Raw genomic sequence first — 26272 nt, forward strand, 5'->3', positions numbered from 1 at the left:
AAACTAATGAAATATTCAAATCCGCCTCGAGCTCTAACATTCATCGAACCACAAAAATCTGAATGTATAAGTTCTAGAGGTTCTTTGACTCTTAGACATTTTTCTGTAAAAGATCTCTTAGTCATTTTTTCCTCAAGACATGATTCAGACGAAGGTAAAGAAGTTTCTTCTAACTGATTTAGAAATCCATTCATTACAAATCTCTCAATCCTCTTAGGATTTATGTATTCAAGTCTTAAGTGTCAAAGATAGGCGTTAGGAGAAAATTTTCATTTTTTTATTTTTCGTTTCAACTGTTTTAAACATCTCTATATTTAAAATAGCTTTTGCCTCAGTTGGTTTTAACACATACAAGTTATTTTCAAGTTTAGCAGAACATATTTAAACACCTCTTGAACTAATGAATACTTCATTGATATCAAAAGTAACTTTATACATATGTTCTAATAAACAGGAGATTGAAATTAAGTTCCTTTTCATATCAGGTACATAATATATATTTTCTAACAAAATAAAAGCATCTCCAAAAAATAACTTTAGATCTCCCACTGCACGAGCTGAAATAACTTCACTTGTTCTCACCTTGAAAGTCATCTCATTCTCTGTCAGCTGTTTCTAGGAACTAGTTTCCTGAATGAAAGTGCAAATATGGTTAGCAACGCATGAATCTAGTATCCAGGTCAAATGAAAACTTTCCACTAGGCATGTTTCAATTACTAGTAAATTAAATTTACCTATTTTTTCTTTTCACCCTTCTTTTTAACAAGATATTTAGGGTAGTTTCTTTTTTAATGCCCATCTTCATTGCAATGGAAACATTTTCCTTTTCCAACCATTTCCTTGCCTTTCTTTGAAAGAGTTTTCTTTTTCCCTTTACCCTTATTTTTCATTTGGATACTCTTATACTTAGAAGGTTCAGACATCTTGTCAGAAGGTTTAGCCCCAGATGATGATCCCTTCTGAAATTTTCTTTGGGTTACAACATTTACTTCCCCTTCCTAACTTTTATTTTTCATAAGCTCGTTTAAAATAGTAGTCAGATTATATTCTATTTTATTCATCACAACATTTGTATGAAATGTCAGAAAACTCTTCGGAAGAGATTCCATGATGAATCTGACTTGGTTCTTTTCGTCTATGACAATTTCATTTGCTAGCTAAGCTATAGGCTCAGGCTTTTTCATATGCATCCCGCATATTTTGATTTGCAGTTGAGCTGGGAAATGGAGAAGATTCCTCGGTTAGAACGAATCTTATTAAATCATCCACAACTAGTATCGTATTGATGTTTAATTTTCAGTTTGAATAAATCTCGCCTTAAATTTATCAGAAGCTAAAAGTTAGATAATTGAATTTTCCATGCTAAAACATAAACAAATTCTAATAGAAAAATGCATCTATATTTCATTATATATTTGTAACGATACTTAAGTGAGTCAGAATAGATGTTACCGAGGAGTAGTCAAATATTCCTTCACTGAAGCAAAACATTCTTGACTAAATACTATCTCTAGAGTAACTCTTTATTCCTTTAGTTATTTATTTACCGTTTTTTATCAAGAACTTACTAACATTTAGTAATTCTTGTAAGTGTTACTCTCCATTTTTCATAGAACTACATCAACAAGATCTTGAATTGGAAGACAATGCTAAAGACGGAACTAAGAAGCCCTATTCATTTCTGATATTTGAGTTGTTTCGATTCCTATGTTACAACCCTTTGAGGGGATAGTCCCTAAAAAATGACTAGTTGTTGCCTAAAAATGACAGCAAGCGCAACATAAGAATCTCACAATTCAAACTAATGGAAGAGACTGCAGGATATGTTGACACATTTCTTTCACCTACTTACTATGAACTACTTCCCCTATTCACCTTGTTATTGACTCATGCAAGCACTTTTCGAATAGAGTAGCTGCGGTAAAAGCAACATGAAGTGGAGCATGGATCTCACGGTGTGAACTCTTAGGGACGTGAGAGCTAAAAACTACATATCATTTATATTGTCAATCTCCCATTGAAGTGTTCTACTTGTTTAGGTATATTCTTTACTTAGGTATATGCCGACTAAAAACATCCTAAGTCTAGGTAATTGTCCAAGTATAACGATTATATTTGGATTTAACCTATGATGTCTAAGTAATAAAACCATTTTATTACCTCATACCGTTCATGCATGCTCATAAAATCGGGTTAACAACGCTCAATAATTAGGCTATAATCCCCAGGTAGCAGTTGTTCCGTAAACCAACTTAAGTACCTCGAGCTTTAGACATGATTATAGTCTGCTTGAGTTTGTAACCAGAGTTTTACAAGATAACGACCTATTTTAACTATTAAAACAAATTGTTATTTGTTAACCTTAAGTGAGCATGCATCTTATCTTTGTTATATATTTTAAATATCTAATTCATTCTACAACACTTTATAAAACTATAGACATGCTATAACATACATCATACACTCCATAATTTAATATAACAGTTATATTAAATACATGAGACCCTAAACATGCATATTATATATTACAACATATTATATCATACTTTCAATGCATGAAACATACTTCCTATGGTGGGATTTTAAATCTATATGACATACTTTATGCACATATAAGATTTAATTTAATTAAATATACATTCAAAATACATAAATAATTAAATATACACTGAAATGGACTGGTTTTGGCATTCTAAGCAAGCAAAAGCCTAAAATTATTATAAAATAGCTTAAAACAGGTCTTGAACCTCGCGAACCGACTTCAAATCACTCGAACTAGACCTCCAAGGAAGAAATTTGGACTGAATCGGTCTAAAACATGTTGAACTGGACCTTCACGACCCAAACTCCCCGAATTGATTCAGTTGAACCACCAGTCCATTTGTGAGCACACATTTTGGGCTCAGATGAACAATGTTCCAACACTTCAACCCCAACATTGCAATGTCGTGGGGTCTCTATTCATTTTTTGGGTTGGCTGAAGTGTTGCAATGCTGTGAGGCAGAAGCCTAACCTGCTACATTCTGCTGCTAAGGATGCTTCAAATCTTCTTCAATTACAACCTAATTGCAACTCTATTGACTCTAACAAATTTACAGACTCTTAATTACATATTAATAAAGCCCATAAACGAAGACCCAATTACAATAATTTGATCATAATTTAAGAGAAATCTAATGCAAAAACCATAATGTATCCACTTTAGTACCCATTTCATGCAACCCATGAAAAACACCCATAAGCTAAAATTAACGTGACTTGCTTAAATCATGCTTTGATATTAGTTGTTGGAATTAACATTTAACATACGAGAGTTATTAGGATCCTAAGCACTCTAACTATATCAATTTTAGTGGATTAGCATGCATGTTCATGATAATAATAGAAATAGGGTTTCAAGAATACAACATTTGATGAATTCATTTGTTTGTTGCAAACCTCCACGAATTTCTTCTTCAAACCTTGAAGTAGACTACCACAAAAGCCTTTTCTACTATTCTCAGGCTTTAGATTGTATTTTGGGATCCAAATTGAGAGAGATTTAAGGTGAAAATAGAAGAGTTAGAGAGGAAATGTTTTTCAGAGATTTTTGTTCAGAAATTCAGATTCATGTACCATTTCTCTGAGATAAATCTATATTCATACTGAACATGCAATAGTGTTTAAATGGAAGATTGGCACTCAACTTTCAACTTAATAAGTGGATTAGTGAAAAAAATCCAATTTTTCTATTAATTTCATTTATACTATTATTAAATAAAATTTCATAAATTTTACAAATAATAAGAATGAAATTTTAATTTAATTTAATTATAACTAATAAATTTAATAAAATAAATTAATTTTATATTTTTAATTTCACAAATTAGAAAATTTAAATAAATAAATTGTTAATTAATTAAACAGTTTAATTAATCAATTTAATATCAAATATTAAATTAATAAAACACCTAATTCAAACATGAATCATTATTCATGTAATTAATATTAAAATCATATTTAAATATTTTTCCTTTCTCCAAAATTGTTTAACTTGTTAATTAAACATTAATTATATCAAATATAATAATCTAAACTCTAAACCAAATTTTAACATTTCAAATTCTCTCAACACGCTATTCTAAGGTTTAATCCTTTTACGAGCTAGTAGAGGGACCTAATGGACCTACAAATCATGAGCTTCAATGATTTGAGATTAATTGGTTAAACTCTTTAAACCAAATTAATCAATGTTCGTTAACTACCGAGACACTCCACTATAGCTCAGTAGTTGCACTCTTCTCACTATAGATATGTTTATGTTCACTTGATTTAACCATAATCAGTAAGTCGATCCTACATAGGTTGTTCGTATTTACAACTAAGTCAAAATTACTGTTTTATCGCTGCAATACATCATGCTTCTTAAGTCTCCACTAATCCTCTAATGAACAATTGATTTATGGTCCTACCAATAAAACGAGCCCCTCTCAGCCATAGAGAGGGTGGGACCTCTTTGTTCAAGACCAGAAGTCAGTTCTTAAGAGAACAACCTATCTGCTAATCCTAAGATGGGTAGGAGTAAATTTCATTTTGTAGAACTACATCTCTAGCCATCTATCCGGTCATACCTCTAAAATGGGAGGCTTATTGAGCGGCGATATTGAGCCACCCTCACCTATGCAGATTAAAGAATAATCTCGAATAAACAGAAGTTCATAGTTAGCTAAGGATTAAGATCGAGTTACCTTAGGTCATCGAATCGAAATAGTCAGTTTTAGCAGTAAATGGTCGTTATAAAGAAAAGTGACTATTTCGTGGTCTCGTCTTATACAAACATCTTTTACATAGGATGCCCCTACTGACATGTCTCCATATGATGTACTTTAGGATCACATCATTTGTATCAATATACAAAGCGAGCTGCATCCATAGTGTTTTCCAGGATAAGGTACCCAAACCTATCCATATACTTATAGATATTTTTGGCCATATATTTAAACTTGATCCTCTTTTATGTTTCTACATAAAGTTTAAATATTCATGTTATAGCCATGAGTTCATTAGTTTATTGGATTTAGGAATCTATAAATTCAATTTATATGTTTAATAACAACTTTTTTTTGAAACAATCTCAATAACATCTTTTTTGTAAATAGAAATATATTTAACGTTTACAAACTGCAAGTTTGAGGACATAAAACCCAACATCTTACTAGTACCTAAGAAAGATGGGTCTTAAAGAATGTGTGTAGATTGTAGGGTTATTAATAAAATTACAATCAAGTATAGGCATCTTATCCCTAGGTTGCATGATATGCCAGAAGAATTGTATGGTTGCAATCTGTTTACAAAATTAGACTTAAAATCTGGATACCATCAAATTAGGATCAATGTTGGAGATGAATGGAAAATCGCTTTCAAAACTAAGCATGGTTTATATGAATGGCTAGTTATGCCTTTTGGCTTAACTAATGCACCTAGTACTTTTATGAGACTTAAGAACCATGTATTGCGTGAATTTTTAGGAGAGTTTGTAGTTTATTTTGATGACATCCTAATATATTCTAAGATACTAAAGGATCATGTTATGCATGTTAGGTGCGTTCTAGTTGCACTTAGATGCTAATCTCAAAAAGTGTTGTTTTTGCATGGAAAAGGTAAACTTCCTAGGTTTTGTAGTTTCTAAACATGGAGTGGAAGTTGATTATGAGAAGGTTAAAGAAATTAGGGAGTGGCCTACACCTAAGAATACTAGTGAGATTAGTAGTTCTCATAGATTAGTTGGTTTCTATAAGAAATTCATTAGAGATTTTAGTTCCATAGTTGCACCAATTAATGAACTTATAAAGGAAAATGTAAAGTTCGAGTGGGGACAAGCACAAGAACGTGCTTTCAATGATTTGGAAGATAACTTTATAATGCACCTTTACTTGCCTTACCTAATTTTGAGCTTGAAATTGAGTGTGACGCCAATGGAATATGGGTTGAAGCTGTTTTAATGCAGGATCAAAGACCATTGATGTATTTTAGTGAGAAGCTGACTAAAGCTGTCTTGAAATATCCTACATATGATAAGGAGCTTTATGCCTTAGTGAGAGCACTACAAACTTTGCAATATTACTTGTGGCCAAAGGAGTTTGTTATCCATATTGACCACCAAAGCTTATAACACTTGAAAGGCCAACAGAAGCTGAATCGGAGACATGAAAAATGATTGGAGTTCATGGAAGCTTTTCCTTATGTGATACAGCATAAGAAAGGTAAGGAAAATGTAGTTGCTGATGCACTATCTAGGAGATATGTCTTGCTAAACGCCCTTCGTACTACTATGTGTCAACTCTACTATATGTCACCCTCAGAATGATGAACAAACTAAGGTAGTCAATAGGACAATGGTGACTATGCTTAGAGCTATAATAGATAGAAACACCAAAACTTGGGAGGATTTTCTACCATTTATTGAATTTGCATATAACAGGGTTGCTCATAGTGTCACTAAATGTACACCCTTTGAGATTGTGTACGGATTTAACCCTTTATCACCTATTGATTTGTTGCCTTTACCTTCTAACGAGGTTATGAATGTTCAAGCTGATGAGAAGGCCACCACCATCCGAGAGCTACATACAAAGGTTAAAGAAAGGATTGAAAAGCAAAATGGCAAGGTAGCGGAGAAAGTTAATCAACATCGAAAGCCTATGATATTTAAGGAGGGAGATTGAGTTTGGGTCCACCTCCGGAACGAAATATTTCCACATCAAGGAGATTTTAAGTTAAACCCAAAGGGAGATGGACCATTTCAAGTGATGAAAAAAATCAAAGACAATGCCTACCATATTGTTCTTCAAGGTAAATATGGTGTGAGTTCTACTTTTAATGTTTCTGACTTAACTTCTTTTGATGTAGATAATTAACTTGATTCGAGGACGAATCCATCAAAAGGGGGAGAAGATGATATGAACCAGGATGTCCTTGCGTTACCTCCGGAACCAATCACATGCTTAAGAGCCTAGAATTTATAATTAGCATTGAATTCTCACATTCAAGCGAAGGTGAACTCAATTGAGGGGATTCTAGCAACAACATCTGATCAAAAGCTTTACAGTTGGTTTCAGTTGATACTACAAGATGAAACCAATTGAACTTTGTTAATTTATTTTAATTTGAAAACATACCTTAATTTTTGGGTATTTTCATTATTAGACTCATATATTTTTTGTTTGGGTTGTTAGTTCTTTTTAGTTAGGGGTGGAATGAACTTTCTAAATCCCTTTAGTTAAGAAGGATGGGTTTAAAAGAGGGGAGAAAAAGACAGTACGTTGACAGAGTTTCAAGTCTGATCATCTTGCTTATGGAGTGTTCGAACTTGGAGTAAGGAACTAGTTTTCTATATCTCTTAGTCTTCGATCAAAAGGTAATCCAAATCTAATCATTCCCTTAAGCATGTGATTGGTCCTAATTTTCAAATCTTAGGGTTTTAATATCGTTGATCCTTTCACCCCACATATTATCAAAAAAATATATATTTATTTGATTTTTGAGTTGATTTTAAATATAATAGAGTAAAAATAATTATAAATCACGTACAGAGAAAAATTGATTCCCCATATAAATTTATGATTTAAATTGTTACAATTATTAATTAGTTATATTTTTAATGGATAATCTCCAAAAATTTTGGGGTATAATTGATTCTATCCTTCTATGATATACTTTCTGGTTGAATGCTTATTCAATACAATATAAGTACTTTCACGTCAAAGATATATTATCCGTAAAGCTTAAATTCATAAAGCTTTAACTTCTATCGATGATATATTAAGTTATAACTTTAATCCTTAAGTTTCAAAGTCCATGGATACCAATTTTCTAATAGGTTCATGAGGTTTCATTTTTTGTTTTTATTGGTTTTTGAGTTTTGAAATATAGAATAGATCTACTCTATTAATGTCAGTCCTTGACCAATATCGAAGGAAATGTTATTAAAGACATTTAATTTCCAACCAAAATCGACAGTAAACACCTTCAATGATTCTTTCTTCAACATAGGTTTCCCTTTCGTCATTGTACCTTTATAATGCTGGTTTTTAATCGGCATTTTAGGGAGATTTTATATCAGTGTATAAGCTTTCAATATTGGGTTTAATGACCTTTTTTCACAAATTAAGTTCAAATCAAATCTTAATGATATATAAACATGCTTACTTTGTTTATATTTTAATTTAAAACATTAAACACATACTCGCTAAACAAGAAACTTAGGCTTTAAGGCTAAGTTAAAACCGTAAAAAATGAGTGTTATAAGTCATTTATCTAAAATAGAGTTGTATCAAGAGAGATAAAACCTAAACAAAATCACACAACATGAGCTCCATGAGTGCACAACGCAAGCTACATATATACAATTGCATAACTAGTGTGTGATTTGGTTTTATGGTCATATCTCTTTTGATACAACTTCGTTTGAGCTAAATGATCACTTATTTTCATACGTTTTATCTTTTCTTTCTAATCATGCTTAGCTTTTGTTGGAAAAAAAATATTCCTTTTTTGCCACAGGAATAAGTAGAAACATAATCGAGAAATTAAATGAAAACAACAAAACTAGGAAACACAGAAATTTAAATGGAAAACTCCAAAACTGGAGAAAAACTACGATCCACAAAAAAGAAATCCACTAAGTGAAAAACTATTATAAGCACACATAATTCTCCACCCGATTCTAATTATAAGAGACTCTCTCAAAACTTTTATAACACTCACAACCTTTAATCTCACTCTCAAATGGGAGGATACAAAAGGGAATTAGAGTTAACACGTCTAAGCTTAAAGTGTTTTTAATTGTGACAATTTGAAACCAAAGACAACCCATTTTTATAGTACTTGGAGCCCATCAATTTTTTTTTTTTTAATTTTCGTTGTGAGATAACTACAATTTTAATATTTTGTCAAAATCCAACAATTTTTTAGGAGAGAAAAAGAAGGTATAGGGAGTGAGAAAGAAAAATGTTGTGAATAAAAAAATGGATAAGAAAAAAGTTGGAATGAGAGAGGAAAGCGAGTAGAAGACATAAAAGAAAATACATATGAGAGGATAATGATAAAATTTGTGGTCTTTGATATTTTTATAATCTGAAGGTAGTAATATAATTACATTCCTCAAAGTTGAAAGTATAGGTTGGACTAAAATTATACGAACCAAAATGAATTAAAATCGAAAGTATATAAATTAAAGTAGTATTTATATTTTTTTTTTAAAAAAAAAAATTTAGGTTTTATGATAGTCCTAATCATTTTTCGAGTTTTAGAGATCCTTATTCTACCAAAAAAAAAAAAAAAGGAGAGAGAAAGAAAAAGAAAAAAAAAATAAAAAAGAAATAGAAGAGAGATCCTTATTCTACCAAATTGAACGAAGACTATTTTATTATCATATAGAATATGACAAAATTAAAGTATTACAATAGATTGATTCGTTATATATGTATACACACATATATATATATATGTTTGTCAAGATTTGAATTTATGAAAGGTTGTAAATTAAGGAAGAAAAAATATCATTTAATTGAAAAATGATACGATTAGTGGGAAAGGGATGTAAATTATCATTAAGAAATCTTTGTGCCACTAAGCCATACTCATTATAAAACGCGATGGAATAACATTGTTTTAATGTGCTATAAAAAAAGACTATTGTTTTAATGCATCTATTTAATGTATTTTAGTTTTTGCTCATTATTTATGGATTCTGAAATTTATACCCTATGGAATGAAGTCCACATTAAGGATTTCGTATAAAGTAAGAATCACCTCCTAAAATTGCAAATACTCATTTAAAATTGGTTTAATTAACGTATAAGTTTTTATGTTTAATGATAACGTCTAAGTTTTTCAACTTCAAATGTGTTTAATTAATCAATGACCTTTCAATTTTGTATGTAATATGCTTTTGTTATATTTAACATATTTTATAATTAACAAATTTATTAAACACAAAATTGAAATTTTATGAATCTCTTTGGCACGTTTTAAATTTTTACAATTTATTAGAAACTAAATTGAAATTTCATTATTCTATTTAAAGAATTTTAACTTTTAGTGATGTAATTAAATACGAATAAAAAAAATTTAGAGACTAAATTTATAATTTAAATTTCTATCATTTAATAAACAGAAAATTTCAATAACTCATCTTTTAGAGAGAAGGGAGAATTTCAATAAAAATAACCTTTTGAGGTCCTTTTTTTTTTTTTTTTTTTTAAATCAATAAGACACAAAATTTAAAGTTGTATTAAAAAAAATGGCCTTTTTAAATATAAAAATATTTAAAATATTTACACTTTATAGCAAAAAGTTTCAAAAGTACAAAACACTTTTGGGACTTTTTGTTATAAAGTGTAAATATTTTTGAGATTTTTCTATTTATAAGAATTTTCCTTAAAAAAACTATAAAAAAAACAAACCACAACCGGATGTTAAGACATAAACAAAACACAACCACCGATATTAAACAAACCAAATACAAAGAAAATATATAAACTCACCCTAAATACCTTCAAAACATACCTTATGAAAACAAATCCCAAAGGAAAACCTACATTGATCTCCTCAATGGAAGCCCCCAAGCTACTTAGAGGAACAATGGATTAGATCAGACTAAACAAGTTGACCAATCACTTAGGGGAGAGAGGGGCACAAGGTAGCAATATGGATCACAAGAATATGCTCCCTCTAAATATAGTGGATGTCAACATACCAGACTACTTTATGAGCTTTATGCCTCAGATGATTGCATATACTAATATGAGAAGTTAAGGTTTTTCCTTCACTGAGATATGTCCTATGTGACCACAAGATCACATCTCCCTAAATAGTATGCGGTAGTCAAAAAATAAATGGTCACGAGACTCAATCCACCATTATAAAGAACATAAACATTAGGGACATTCAAACACCATCGACAAATATGATCTTGTGATTGGAACCTATCCCTCACAGCAAATCATACTATGAAATAGTGTCTTAGAATATTATCTTCAAACTAAAGAAGACCATACTAGGGCACACAAGGTACCTAGGACGAAAAGCCTTTTAGGCATTGACAATCGAAAGGACTCCAAAACGACAAAGAAGCCATGTCACCTTGATCCTTCCTATAAAGTTTTGCCACCACCGAATGATTTTGTACCAAAAGCTCCATTAGGTCTCTAGATCTAGAAGACTAAGTCCAAGACCCATCTACTCAGATGAACTTAGAAGCTTTGGCATGAGGGAGATATCAATATAAAAAATTACTACCATACTATATATTGTCGAGGAATATGGCCTCCTTCTAACCAAGGGTCAAACCACAAAAAACAACAATGACCATCCCTAATAGAAAAATGAGCCAATAACTGCAATCTATCTTGAACACGAAGGATAACCCTCTAACACAAAGATAGAGATCTAGAGCGACAAACCCTCTAAAAACACATTCTTAGAAAAATAGAGGTCTTAACTGAAAGAAAGAAAAGGAAGAAAAAAAGTCTGTGGAAAATGGAAAGGCTCGACCACCGTAATTGGAACCCCAGTGCTATTATTTATTAATATATATATGCCATTTGTCACACACTGATAGGAAACCAATAACAACCAAGAGAGAGACAATAAACTGGTAACAGAAAATCAGTGAAAAATGAAAAGGAAGAGAAATGGAAAAATTACATATATTGAAATTGAATAGCTATTTTATCATCCCCCGCAAGCGAATGAGAAGTTGCCGCGACTGTGAGCTTGGTCTTGAGACTGAGAAAGCGGGGACTTAGTAAGGCCTTGGTCATGATGTCTGCAAGTTGGTCTTCAAAGGGAACAAATCTGACTGAAAGTTGTTTAGTAGCCACTTTTTCTCTAAGGAAGTGAAGGTCAATCTTAAGATGTTTGGTGAGAATGTGTAAGACAGGTTTGGCAGCCATGTAGGTGGCACTCAGATTGTTGCAGAGCATAAGTAGCGTTGAGATTGGGCCAATGCCAATTTCAGTCAGGACTGATTGGATCTAGAGCACTTCAGCAGCGACATTGGAAAGGCCACAGTACTCTGATTCAGCACTGGACCGGGAGACCACCTTTTGCTTGGAGGAGCACCATGAGATAAGGCTTGAACTTAAGAAGACACAGAAGCCACTTGTGCTTCTTTGGTCGTCTGGGCAGTTGGCCCATTCAACATCAATATAGCAGGTTAGGCTAAAACAGGGGATTTGGACAGTAGGATAACATGATTAGCAGTGCCTTTGAGGTAACAAAGAAGCCTTTTTGCTGCTTGAAGGTGTGAGGAAGTTGGGGCATGCATAAACTGACATAGCTTGTTGACATTGAAGTTGATATCAGGCCTGGTTAGAGTGTAGTATTGGAGGGCTCCTACCAAACTCTTGTACTTAGAAGGATTGTCCAGAGGGATTCCATCAGTGAAAGACAAGGTAGTACCAAAGGCCATAGGGGAATGAATGGGCTTACAGACGGAGAGGCTTGCACGATCCAGCAGACTATGAATGTATTTAGTTTGAGATAAATGTGAAAGATTGGATGAGCAGGCTACCTGAATGTCAAGAAAAATGTGAGTATGTAAACAGCTGATAAAGTGTTGAGTGAGGAAAGGGTTGTTGCTAGTTATAATGATATCATTGACATAGATGAAAAAATGATTAAGCAATGATTACTGCGGAAGATGAACATGGACGTATTAGATTTTGCATTTAAAAAACCCCATTGAATCATACATGTGCTAAGCTTAGAGAACCACGCACGGGGGCTTTGTTTGAGACCATACAATGCTTTGTGAAGGAGCAGGACATGATCTGGATATTGATCATTGATAAAGCCGGGTGGTTGATTGATGTATACCTCTTCAGATAGGTCACCATTGAGAAAAGCATTGTGCACATCAAGTTGTCTAATGACCCAATTGTTTGATAAGGCAATGTATAAAACAATCCTGATGGTGGTAGGCTTTACAATTGGGCTAAATATTTCAAAGTAGTCAACACCATAGTCTTGGCTAAAACCTTGAGCGACTAAACGGGCTTTAAAACGATCAATCTCATTTTACTAGTTTTGCTTAAGTCGAAACACCCATTTACTACCAATTACCTTACGATCCTGGGGAAGAGGTGTCAAGGACCATGTATTGTTGCGAATGAGTGCCTCATACTCCTCAAGCATAGCACGACGCCATTTAGGATGAAGGAGAGCTTCCTTATAAGAGTGTGGTTCTGCCTTGTCCAAGTCAGTGACAATAGAAAGCCATACCTTGGGTTTGAAGATGCCCATTTTGAAGCATGTGATCATAGGATGGGCATTGATGGTGAGGGGGAGAGGGTGTGGTAGGTTAGGAATGTTGGAGATGGTTGGTGATAGTGAAGAAGAGTGAGTTGAGGAGGCAGAGGTAGGGGTTAATGTTGGTGGAGGTGAGGCAATAGGGGAATTAGGTGAGTATGTGGCAGGAGCAGGGGAATGGAGGTCAAAGATAGTGTGTTGGTTGGTTGGTATAGGTTGGGGAGAGGGGAGGGGGAGGGGTTAGAGAGTGAGAGAATGAAGGATGGATGGGGGGAATCATGGTGGTGAACATCATTGTGATGAGGGCTGGCAGTAGAAGGACTAAGTAGGGAGGAGAAGGGAGAGGTGATTTTGATAGGAATAGAAATGACAGAAGGGGAGGATGATTGTGAAGGATTTTGTGTTAAGAGATTGATTGTAAAGGGAAAAATGGCTTCATTGAATATAACATGCCTAGAAACATAGATGCAACCGGAGGTTGGGTGAAAACAAAGATATCCTTTGTATAAGGAAGTGTAACCTAAGAAGATGCATTCATGGGATCAATATTGAAGCTTATTATCATTAAATGGATGAAGAAAGGGGAAACAAGCACAACCAAAGACTTTAAGAAAATGGTAATCTGGGAGTTTATTATAGAGTACTTCATAGGGAGATTTGTTTTCAAGAATAGGTGTAGGTGTCTGATTTATAAGATAGGTGGCTGTGTGGAAAGAAATGGCCAAAATGTGTGTGGGACAGAGGAGTGAGCTAGTACGGACAGTCCTACTTTGACAACATGTCGGTTCTTTCTTTCAACATTACCATTTTGTTGGGGGGTGTAAGGGCAGGATAGACAATGGAGGATGCTGAGGGTGTCTAGGACAGATGAAAGAGCTCAGAATTCACCTCCTTTATTAGTTTGAATTGCTTTTATAGGGATAGAAAATTGGGTAGATACCATAGCCTGAATCTTAGTGAAACAAGAGAGGACATTAGATTTTTCTTTTAGTGTGTATATCCAAGTGAAACGAGAGAAAACATCAATAAACAAAAGGAAATATATGTCTCCATTCACTGAACTTATAGGGGAAGGGCCCCATACATCAGTACACACAATTTCAAAGGGGGAGGAGGGACGAGTGATAGATGTATAAAATGGTAAATGATGGCTTTTAGCCATTTGACAGTGTTTGCAAACAGACATGGTAGCGTTATTTTTGTACTTAAGACTATATTTAGACAAAACTGATTGAACGACTGGAATGGAAGGGTGCCCCAAGTGGCGATGCCACAGGAAGACATCAGTGAGTGTTGAAACAAGAGCTGTGGGATGGAAGGAGGAATTGGATGAATTTGGAGTGGCTGGATTGATAGAGAGTTTGTAGAATCCACGATCAAGTATGCCCCGAATGAGTGGATTCTTGGTTCGAAGATCCTTCACAACAAATGAGTCATGGAAAAATTCGACATAAGCATGATTGTCATAACATAAATGACCAATGCTAATAAGATTTCGAGAGATGGAAGGAGTGTAGAGGACAAAGTGGAGATGTACAGGGGTGTTGGAGAAGGGGGAGAGAAAACGGGAAGAGCCAGTGTGAGAAATAGGAAGGGACTTACCATTGCCTATCACAACCTGTTCACCACCATAGTATAGAGTATACTGTTGTATGTTGGACAGATCAGGGGTCATGTGGTGAGTGGCTCCAAAATCCATGTACCATCCTTCATCAGGATGGTTGGTTTTGGGTGCAAGGGATGAAATTACATAGGAAAAAAGTTGGCTGGTGGTTGGAACGCTTTGAGCGAGATGAGCTTGGGGAGGGTGAATAGTCCTATATTTGAGGTTGTCAATGTTGTAACAAGCTAAGGCTATATGACCAAGTTTGTTGCAAATTTGGCATTAAGGGCGATTGGAGAAGTTGGTGGTTGGTTAAGAGATGATCGTTGATTTCGAACAAGGGGTCGAGTGAAAGTATAGTCAGCAGTAGTAAGGGAAAAGGTGGATTAGGGAGAATACCTGGGAGAGAGGGGGAGAGGAAGGGTGCTGAAAGGTGATCTGCTGTTTTGTTGCCACTGTGGACATCGATTCTAAGAGTGGAGAGAAAACTGGGCGACAATGGCTTGGACAAGTTGGAGCTGATCTATGGCAGTTTGTTTTTCTAAATGAGAATTATATGTAATGAGAAGGTTGCAAACATCAGCATTAGAAGGGCGATCAGTTCTATTTTGAATAGAAGTTACAAAGGGATTGTATTCGTTACCCAGTCCTTTAAGGATATAGCCGAGGTGGTCGCGATAAGATAAAGGTTCTATTAGCAACGTCATTGATTTGACTGGGACATGGTAAGGCCATCCTTTTTTATCTTTTGCAGTTGAGATCTGAGTCTCATGATTCAAGTTGTCGAGGATGATTTGTAGATTGTGCGAAAGGCTTCGTAAATTTCCAATGTTGATTCATAGCCAACGATTTCGCCCATTTTATCTTCATTTAGTAAGGAGTCGAAGTAGCTCATAATGGTGCAATTGCATTTTTGCCAATAAGAGAAGTGAGGGTTTATGTGTGTTTGCTGAGGGTCGAGATACTTTGGAGGTTGAGGATAGATGCCATCGATGAAGCTTTCAAAGCCATAGCCCATGATCAAGATGAGAAGCTGGTTTTTCCAGATGAGGTAGTTGGAATTGTTGAGTTTAACAGTGAAGGATTAAGACATGTGAGGAAAATTTACTACTGGTGATTACGGGGATGGGAGGGTGGAGAAGGGATTCTGTGGTACTTGGGTTGGAAAGAAGTGATGGGTAGAAAACCCGGCGTACTTCGGATGAAAATACGACGGTGGAGGATCATATTGGAAGGGAAGATTGGATTTCAAATAGGAGGGCGTGGGATTTGTTGAGTAACTGGTGGAGTGAACGACGGTGAGGATATAGAGGTATTAGTTGGAGGTGGGTGGTCGATTGAATACCTAAAATCGACGTCACCGGCTGAGCTGAGTCTTCTTCTGATGTTCCTGAGCTTGATGCCATGGAAGCGAAGGAGGAGAATGCTTATAGCTCTAATACATTGAAAGAAAGAAAAGGAAGAAGAAAATTCTGTGGAAAATGGAAAGGCTTGACCACCGTGATTGGATCCCCCGTGCTATTATTTATTAATGTATATATGCCATTTATCACACATTGATAGGAAACCAATAACAACCAAGAGAGAGTCAATAAAATGGTAACAGAAAAATGAAAAATGAAAAGGAGGAGAAACGGAAAAATTACATAAATTGAAATTGAATAGCTATTTTATCATTAACCCAGTTGACCCATAACGAGTAAGTTTGAATGAGGATAAGTCATAGAAGCTTCATAATACTAGAAATATTACAATAAGGAATATAATGAACTATTTACCCACCCTCACAATAAGGAAAACAAACATCTGACCAAGCAATCTTAGTCCCTCCTATCAAAAGTAAATGATCTAGTTCATGAACAGTTCACATTGGAAACACAATGACACTAAACCAATAGACCTGTAAGTTTCAAAGAACAAAACAAATAAGCTGTAACCGACCAATGTAGGATAAAACCTTGGCTGACAAACTTCTCACGCGAGTAGTAATTACTTTCAAAAGAGGCAAACAATCAATTTTGCGAGAGCTGACTCAAAATAAGAAGAAAATCAAAATAATGGTCATGAAAAGTAGTCAAAAGGAATCCTATAAACGTTGTCATGCCTTCAAACTCATCAAGGGTTATTCTAGAACATAACAACAAATTCTTACCATCATTAGCAACAAAACCAAATAACCATTAAAAACAACAAAAAACTCCTTACACGAAGGACAAAAATCCTCAATCCCTAAACACTGAAATTCATCAAGTCATTATCAAAGCATAGTTGAATGAGCTGAATCTAATCATATGAATCATCAAAACGAAAGAAAGGAGGGAGATTATTCTGTTGGGGTTGATGCCATAAATCTCGTGGATTATGTAGTTTATAGATGTAATAAACAAATGATTTATTTATTTAATAAAATATGAGATATTTTATTCGACATTTAATAGCATTAACCCGTAAAACCAATAAACTAACATCCAAGGTTATCTTCTATAGCTTAAGCATATATGTAGAGACATAAAGATGGATCATGTTTAAGTGATAATCTAAATGGTTTGTAGTAGATGGATAAGACTGGATACCTTCTCCCGGTGGCACTATGTATACGGCCTGTTTTGTAGATCTTACAATTGTTGTAAAGTGCTACAAATGATCTGGTCTTAATCATTCATATGGAGACATGTGAGCGGGGGTGTTCTATACAAAAGAGTTTGTATAAGATCGGACCACAAAATGAATAGTCTCTTTATATAATGTCATTAGTATTAGAGACTTACATTTCACCAGGATGACCATAGGTGACATGACCTGAATCCTGAGCGAGTTGTGAACTCCTGCCTATGAAGGTGGTCAGTTGATTTGTATGTGTGAGAGTGGCCAGATCAACTACTCAATAAGCCTACCATTTTGGGGATTCGTCTGATTGGGGAGATGGGAACATAGTTACACAAGACAAAATTCACTCATTCCTTAATATTAGGGTAAGAAGATAAATTGTCCCCTTTAGGGTTGATTATGGGGCTTGAACAATATGGCACCACACCTTCTCTTGGTTCGAGAGGGGTTTGGTCATAGTTGTGAAGGAACTGGTGAAGGTTCTTGAGCGGAAACGGGGATCGGTCCCAAATCCCAACTTTTACAGAATGCACAATTTTATAGAAATAAAACAGAAATATTATGCATTTAAATAAAATTTTTATAGCATGCTAAAAGTAAAAAGAGAAGAAACTTAGGGTTTCAAGAAACCCTTTTCCTTGAAGAACTTTTTCTTCACGTTTTTCCTCTCCAATAATGGTCCCAAACAAAACGATCTCCAAATAGCCATCACCACTCAGAAACTCCTATATTATCTGTAGGGGAAAAGAATCTATAAGGAGTTTTGTGGTCTATTAGGTATTTAGAAGTGAGGGAAAAATTGAGAGGAGAAGAGAGATTGGGAAAAATATTTTCACGGAACTTTTATGTGTTAATCTTCTCTATTTGATCTCTAAATGAGGAAAAAGACGATGAAAATTAATTAACCAACCGTCACCCCACTATCACGTAGTAGAGAGAAAAAAGGGGAAAGAGTTACAACTCCTTCCCAGAATTATTTTTCAAAAAATCAAATTAATTGATAAAATTACTTTTTATAAAATATTAATATATAGTATATGATAATCACTTTATAATATATAACCTATAGTTTAATATTGTATTCGATACAATATAACCTATATTTTAAATTTCTCATTAATGATATTTAATATAAATCTCATTTATATTAAATTTAATTATATGAATCCAATTCAATTAATTAATATTTGAATCATATTCAAATATTTAATTTCTCTCAAATAAACTTTATGATGTATCAAATACATTATAGTAATTATATCATATATAATCAAATTAAATTAATTATATCACATATAATTAATTATCTCAATTAATTTGAATAATTCAAATTAATCGAAAATTGATTTTCATTTAATCCCTGTTGAGCTACAGAGGAAAACTCATGGACTTGTAGATTTAAGTTCCAATGTTACTGCTTCAATTAAATAACTCAGCATCCATTAATTGTCGCGCACTCCACTGAAGATAGACAGTTGCACTCTTCGCACTATAGATATATTTTTGTGTCGATTGGATATAACTAGTCAATAAAGCGATGACCCTTCATAAATTGTTCATATGTACAGCTAGGCCAAAATTACCATTTTGCCTCTGTAGTTACATCTAACTTCTTAAATACCACTGATCCCTCTAATGAACAATAAGTCAGTCCAACTATGACCAAACCACTATCAGACCAGGAAAGGGTGTGACACCACATTATTCAAGTTTCGGAATCAGCCCTTAAGAGAGAAATTTATCTACTTACCCCAACCTCGGAGAAGAAGTGAATTTCGTTTTGTGTAGTTGTCTTCCCAGCTCTCTAATAAGACGAATCCCCAAAATGGTAGGCTTGTTGAGTCGGCAATTTAGCCACTCTCACCCATACAAATCAATGAATTGTCTTCATAGGCAGGAGTTTACAACTCACTCAGGATTCAGGTCATGTCACCTATGGTCATCCTGGTGAAAAGTAAGTCTCAATTATGATCGGTGTTATATAATGAGACTAGTCATTTCGTGGTCCGATCTTATGAAAACTCCTTAGTATAGAAGATCCCTTCATATGTCTCCACATGAATGAATAGGATCAGATCATTTGTAGCACTTTACAATAATTGTAACATCTATAAAAGTGGGCCATATTCGTAGTGTCATTAGGATAAAGTATCCAAGCTTATCCATCTACTACAAACCATTTAGGTTATCACTTAAATATGATCCAACTGTATGTCTCTACATATATGTTCAAGCTACAAATGATAACTTTTGATGTTAGTTTATTGGTTTGTGGGTTTAATGCTACTAAATGTCAAATAAAACATCTCATATTTGATTAAATAAATAAAATACTTTTTCATTATAATTACAAATTAAAGGATCCTACGAGATTTAGGGCATCAACCTTACTAAGTTGGACTATGAATTATTGTTCGTTAGAGGGATCAATGGTACTTAAGGAGTTAGATGTAACTATAGGGGCAAAACGATAATTTTGGCATAGTTGTACTTACGAGCAATTTGTGAAGGGTCATCGCTCTATTGATTGGTTATATCTAATGGACATAGAAATATATCCAGTACGAAGAGTGCAATTGTCGGTCTTTAGTGGAGTGATCGACAGTTAATGGATGTTCGATAATTTAATTAGATGTTGGATAATTTAATTAAAGGAGTTTAAAATTATCTGAGTACTATTGGAGCTTCAATCTACGTCCATAAGGTCCCCTCTGTAGCTCAACAGGAATTATTGAGAATTAATTTTGTATTAATTTGTATTGTTCAAATTAATTGAGGGATTTAATTATATATGATATAATTAAATTAAAATTAATTATATCTATGAACAAAGGGTTCTGTAAGTTTTACAGAAATTCATCCCTGAGAAATTTCCTCTCTCAAATCTCTCTCTCTCTTCCCAAAACAACACAGTGCTCACACTTTCTATGATTCTCATCCTCTACAAAGAATATAGAGGATTACCTCTTGGTGGTGTCCTTTTGGTTTGCTGTAATTATTGGAAGATCAGTGGTTTGAAGTGTTTGTGACCTTTTGGAAGGAATTTCGTTAACAAGGTTTTGGCTTCAAGGGTATGCAATTTCTGACCTTGAGGCTTTCTAATTTGTATGCTATAAAATTAGTTTAAATTGCATAATTGTTTCTCTGAAATTTTGTATTCTGTGAAATATTAATTGGGAACGATTTGCGCTTCCGTAGTGGCCCACACGGTTCCTTCATATTCAACATACGAGACAACACCTCCATAGAAATCACAAAATGATAAGGTGATAAGGGTACATTCCCTTGTCTCAACTCCCTCCAATTAGGAAAATATGCCTAAAGAGAGCCATTAATTGAAACTGAGTACATAAGGGAGGTGATACAAGCCTTAGTCCAACTCATAAATTTACAAAGAGTTTCAATGGTAAGAAATGGTCCAAACAAGAAATTTCCAACAAACACAATCCTAGGCCTTTTGGAGGTCAATCTTTAATACACATGGATTTCTACCTTCGTTACAGTGATAAACTATCCACTAAGCTCATGTAGGTACTTATGGAAGGGATTTGATTCCCAAAGCAAAAGTGTATGAGCGCTTTGTAATAAAACTCAATAAAATAGAAAGACGAAAACACAAGATAAACAAGAAGTCTTAAACATGCTTTTTCTACTAAAAAAAACTGAGAGGAAAGGGAATAGGAATAAATACCCTTGAAGAAACACTTCTTCACGTTTCCTCTCCACAACAAGAGATCACGAACCTTTCCGATTCACAACAGCACGGAACCACAGCAAGATCATGAACTTGGCAAGGAGGACACCACCACAACTTTACCTTGTTATTCTCAAGGTGAGAATCACATAGAGTTTTATGGGCTTCTGTGTTTAATTTATTGAAAGGGACAAAGAGTAATTCTTGAGAGAATTTGACAATGGAAAGGAGTGTTGGAGTTGATGTCCTAAATCTCGTAGGGTTCTATAGTTTGTAAACATTGTATGAACAAACTCTTTGTGTGATTAATAAAATATATGAAATTTTATCACTATGTCTATAAAATATGTATTATTTTAGTTACATTAACCATAAACTAATAAACTAAATATCTAAGGTTATCATTGTAACTTAAACATATATGTTGAGACATACAGGTGGATCATATTTAAGAGATAACCTTAATGGTCTGTAGTAGATGGATAAGGTTTGGTACATTATCCTAGTTACACTACGAGTATGGCCTGTTTTGTAGGTGTTACAATTGTTGTAAAGTGCTACAAATGATCTGATCTTGATCATTCATATATTAGACATGTGAACGGGGATATTCTATATAAAGGAGTTTAAGACTAGATCACGAAATGTTTAATCTCATTATATAACACCATTCATAATAGAGACTTACATTTCACCAGGATGGTCATAGATAACATAACCTGAATCCTGAGTGAGTTGTGAATTGGTGCTTATGTGGGCGGTCCTTTGATTTATATAGGTGAGAGTTGCCAGATCGTCGACTCAATAAGCCTACCATTTTAAGGATTCGTCTGATTGGGGCGCTGGGAACACAACTACACAAGATGGATTTCTCTCCTTCCTCGAAGCAAGGGTAAGTAGATAAATTGCTTCCTTAAAGGTTGATTCTGGGTCTTGAACAATGTGGCACCACACCCTCTCCTAGCCCGAGAGAGGTTCAGTCATAGTAGGACTATGATTTATTGTTCATTAGAGGAATCAGTGGTACTTAAGGAGTTAGATGTAACTACAGGGACAAAACGGTAATTTGTGAAGGGTCATCGTACTATTGATTGGTTATATTTAATGGACACAGAAATATATCTGTAGTGCGAAGAGTGCAGCTGTTGGTCTTTAGTGGTGTGCCCGACAATTAACAGATGGTGAATAATTTAATTAAAAAGTTTAATTAATTATTCATGTACCATTGGAGCTTCAAGCTACAGGTCCATGATGTCCCCTTGGTAGCTCAATAGAATTAATTAGGAATCAGTTTTTGGATTAATTTTAATTGTTCAAATTAATAAGAGGGATTTAATTTTATATGATATAATTAAATTATTTCAATTATATATGATATAATTAAATTATTTCAATAATTATATATGATATAATTGTCATAATGTATTTGATACATTATAGTTTAATGGGATGAAATAAATATTTGAATGAGATTCAAATATATTTTCTATGAATGTGATTCATAGTTATTAAATTTAATATAAATATGATTTATATTAAATACCATAAAATAAAGAAAAGAAACTATAGTTTATATTGTATGTGATACAATATTAAAACTATAGGTTATATGTTATATTTGATATAACATATAATTTAATATAAATATAATATGATAAATTAGTTATCATATTTATTTATATTATTTTATTATTATTTAAATAATAACTTCCTCATTTTATCTCTCTAACCACTTTAGTGGGTGGTTATTAATTTTATGGCAATAGAAATAAAAGAAAAGTGGTTCTCTTCTTCCTCAACGATTGGCTATTGCTATTGAACGATTGAGTGAGATTGACAGAAAAGTTCAGTGTGTTCTTGATTTCTTGAGAGAAGTCTCAACCTACTTCCTCTATCCAATCTTATCTGTCCTAACCAAAGCAGTCAGAGTCCACGACTCCTGGCTTCTCACCCCGTGAATACCAAGGACTCTTTGTGATTATGTCGGGGTTACTATTTGAGGTTTCATTGAAGAAGGTCTTCAAGGAAGAACATGACCGTTCAAGGGAGTTTCCTAAAGAAAGGTCTTCAAAGGTAATGTATCTTGAACCTTTTTTCATGTAAAAAGCATGTTGTAGTTTAATATGAATGCATATCTATTTGTATGTTTGGTGTAAATTAAGTATTTGATAATTAATGGAATTTGGACGATTCGCTTTCGCTCAAGGTTCTCCTCACACGAGTTTCTTCAAGGAGATGAAGCGGAGATATTTTTTGTGAAAATCACGTTGAAGCGTATCATCTTTCTCTTTCCAAATTGCATCTTATGAAAGAGTTGGAGAGATAACTCCCGATTAAGTGAAAATAACTCCTTAAGAATTATTTAATTTTGAATTTCAAAAAATTCAAATTTTATTTAATTATATTAACCAATTAATATAATTAAACGATATCTTATATCTTATATAATATATAACCTATAGTTTATTATATCACATATAATATAATCTGTAAATGAAATTCTCTCATATAACATATAGTATTAATATGAATCATATTTATATTAATTTTAACTTATAGTTTTAATATAAATCATATTCATATAATTATTATTTGAATCATATTCAGATATTTATTTCTCTCATTAAGACTTTATATTATAATGCATCATATACATTATATTAATTATATCTCATATAATTAATTCCCTTTAATTAATTAGAACAAATCAAATTAATCCAAAATTAATTTGGTTCTCATTAATCCTAAATGAGTTAACAAGAGGACCTTATGGACCTATAGATTGAAGCTCCAATGATATTTGATTAATTACTTAAATTCTTTAATTAAATTAATTAACTTTCATTAACTACTGGTCACTTCACTAAAGATCGACAATTGTACTCTTCGCACTCTAAATATATTTCTGTGTCCATTAGATATAACCAATCAATAGTGTATTGACCCTTCACAAATTGCTCGTAAGTACAACATGGTCAAATTACCGTTTTTCCCTATAGTTACATCTAATTCTTTAAGTACCACTGATCCCTTTAGTGAACAATTAGTTATAGCCCAAATATAACCCAACCCCTCTTGGGCCAGGAGAGGTTGTGGCACCACATTGTTCAAGTCTCAGAATCAATCCTTAAGGGTGCAACTTCTCTACTTGTTCTAACAGAAAGAAAGGAGTGAATTTCTTCTTGTATAGCTGCATTCCTAGCTCCCCAATCGAACGAATCCCCAAAATGGTACACTTATTGAGTCGGAAAATTTGGCAACTCTCACCCATACAAATCAAAGGACCGCTCTCATAGGCAGGAGTTCATAACTCACTCCGGATTCAGGTCAAGTCACCTATGGTCAACCTAGTGAAATGTAAGTCTCTTCTAGCAACAGTGTTAAAAAAAAGAGACTATTAATTTCATGGTCCGATCTTATACAAACTCTTTGTATAGGATACCCTCCTCACATGTCTCCATATGAATGATCTGTATCAGATCATCTATAGCACTTTACAACAATTGTAACAACTACAAAGCGGGTCGTATCCGTAATATCACAAAGATAAAATACCCAACCTTATCCATCTACAACAAACCATTCAGGTTACAACTTATACATGATCCATCTGTATGTCTCCACATACATGTTTGAGTTACGTCAGATAACCTTGGATCTTAGTTTATTGGTTTTTTAGGTTAATGCAACTAATTGTCAAATAAAATACCTCTTATTTTATTAGATAAATAAAATGTTTGTACAAATACAATTACAAACTACAAGACCACAAGATTTAGGGCATTAACCCTAACATAGATTACCTCAGTCATTGAGACAGATTTGTTTGACTAGATGAACCTATATCAACAACTCTTGTCAACATACTAGCTTCCTCAATAACTCTTATTGAAGTTTCAGTAGTTTTGTTGGAAAGCTCGCCTAACACAATTCTACTACAAGGCTCATGATGCCTAATGTGATCCTAAGTAGCATTTGTCGACACAAATACTTTATCATCTTTAGGATCTTAGAAGTAACCACCCATCGTTTTCTTGGGATAGCCTACAAATAGGCATAAGTTTTAGTAAGGATCCAATTTCTTAGGATTTGTCTCAAGCACTTGTGCTGAACAACCCTAGATCCTGAGGTAATCTTATGACCATTCCATAATTCCAAAAATGTTTCAGAAATACTCTTGGATGGGATACAATTCAAAATGTTACGTGTTATCTGTATTGCATAACACCAAAACGAATTAGGTAAATGGGTATAACTCATCATAAACTGAACCACGTCTAACAAGGGTTCTATTTCTCCTTTCTGATACATCATTCTGCTATGGTGTACTAGGTGCTGAGAGTTGGGATGCAATTCTATGTTCTATCAAATAGTCCTGTGATTTAAAATCCATATACTCTACACCTCGATCAGTTCAAAGTGTCTTAATTGTTTTACCTAATGAATTCTCAACTTCAGCCTTGTACTCCTTGAACTTTTCAAGGGATCGGATTTGTTGCATTAGGTATGAATATCCATATCTAGATTAATAATCTATAAAAGAGACGAAATATTCAAACCCTCCTCTTGCTTAACATTCATAGGACCATGGAGGTCCGAACGTACAAGTTCTAGCGGTTATTTGGCTCTATGACCTTTTTCAGTAAAAGATCTTTTAGTCATTTTTCCTTCAAGACATAACTCATATACAAGGAAAGAGTCTTCTTCTAACTCACATAGAAGTTCGTTCTTAACCAATCTGTCAATCTTATTGAGATCTAGTGACCTAATATTAGGTTCTAAATATGGGAATTTTCTTTAGGAGAAATCTTTTGTTTTTTATTTCGAGTTGGCACTCTTGAACATTTCAGTATTTAGAAGCGCTTTAGATGCTAATAATCTTAACACATACAAACTACTATCTAGGTTTGCAGAACAAATATTCACTCCATTATTATAATAAATATTTTATTTACAAGAAAATTTACAAAATAGTTATGTTCTAGCAAAGCTTTAACAGAAATAAGGTTTCGTTTCATATCTGGAACCACATATACATTATCCAATAATAAATATGATTTCTGAAAGAGAAATTT

Source organism: Benincasa hispida, chromosome 12, assembly GCF_009727055.1.
Source record: "Benincasa hispida cultivar B227 chromosome 12, ASM972705v1, whole genome shotgun sequence".
NCBI classification, from domain to species: Eukaryota; Viridiplantae; Streptophyta; class Magnoliopsida; order Cucurbitales; family Cucurbitaceae; genus Benincasa; species Benincasa hispida.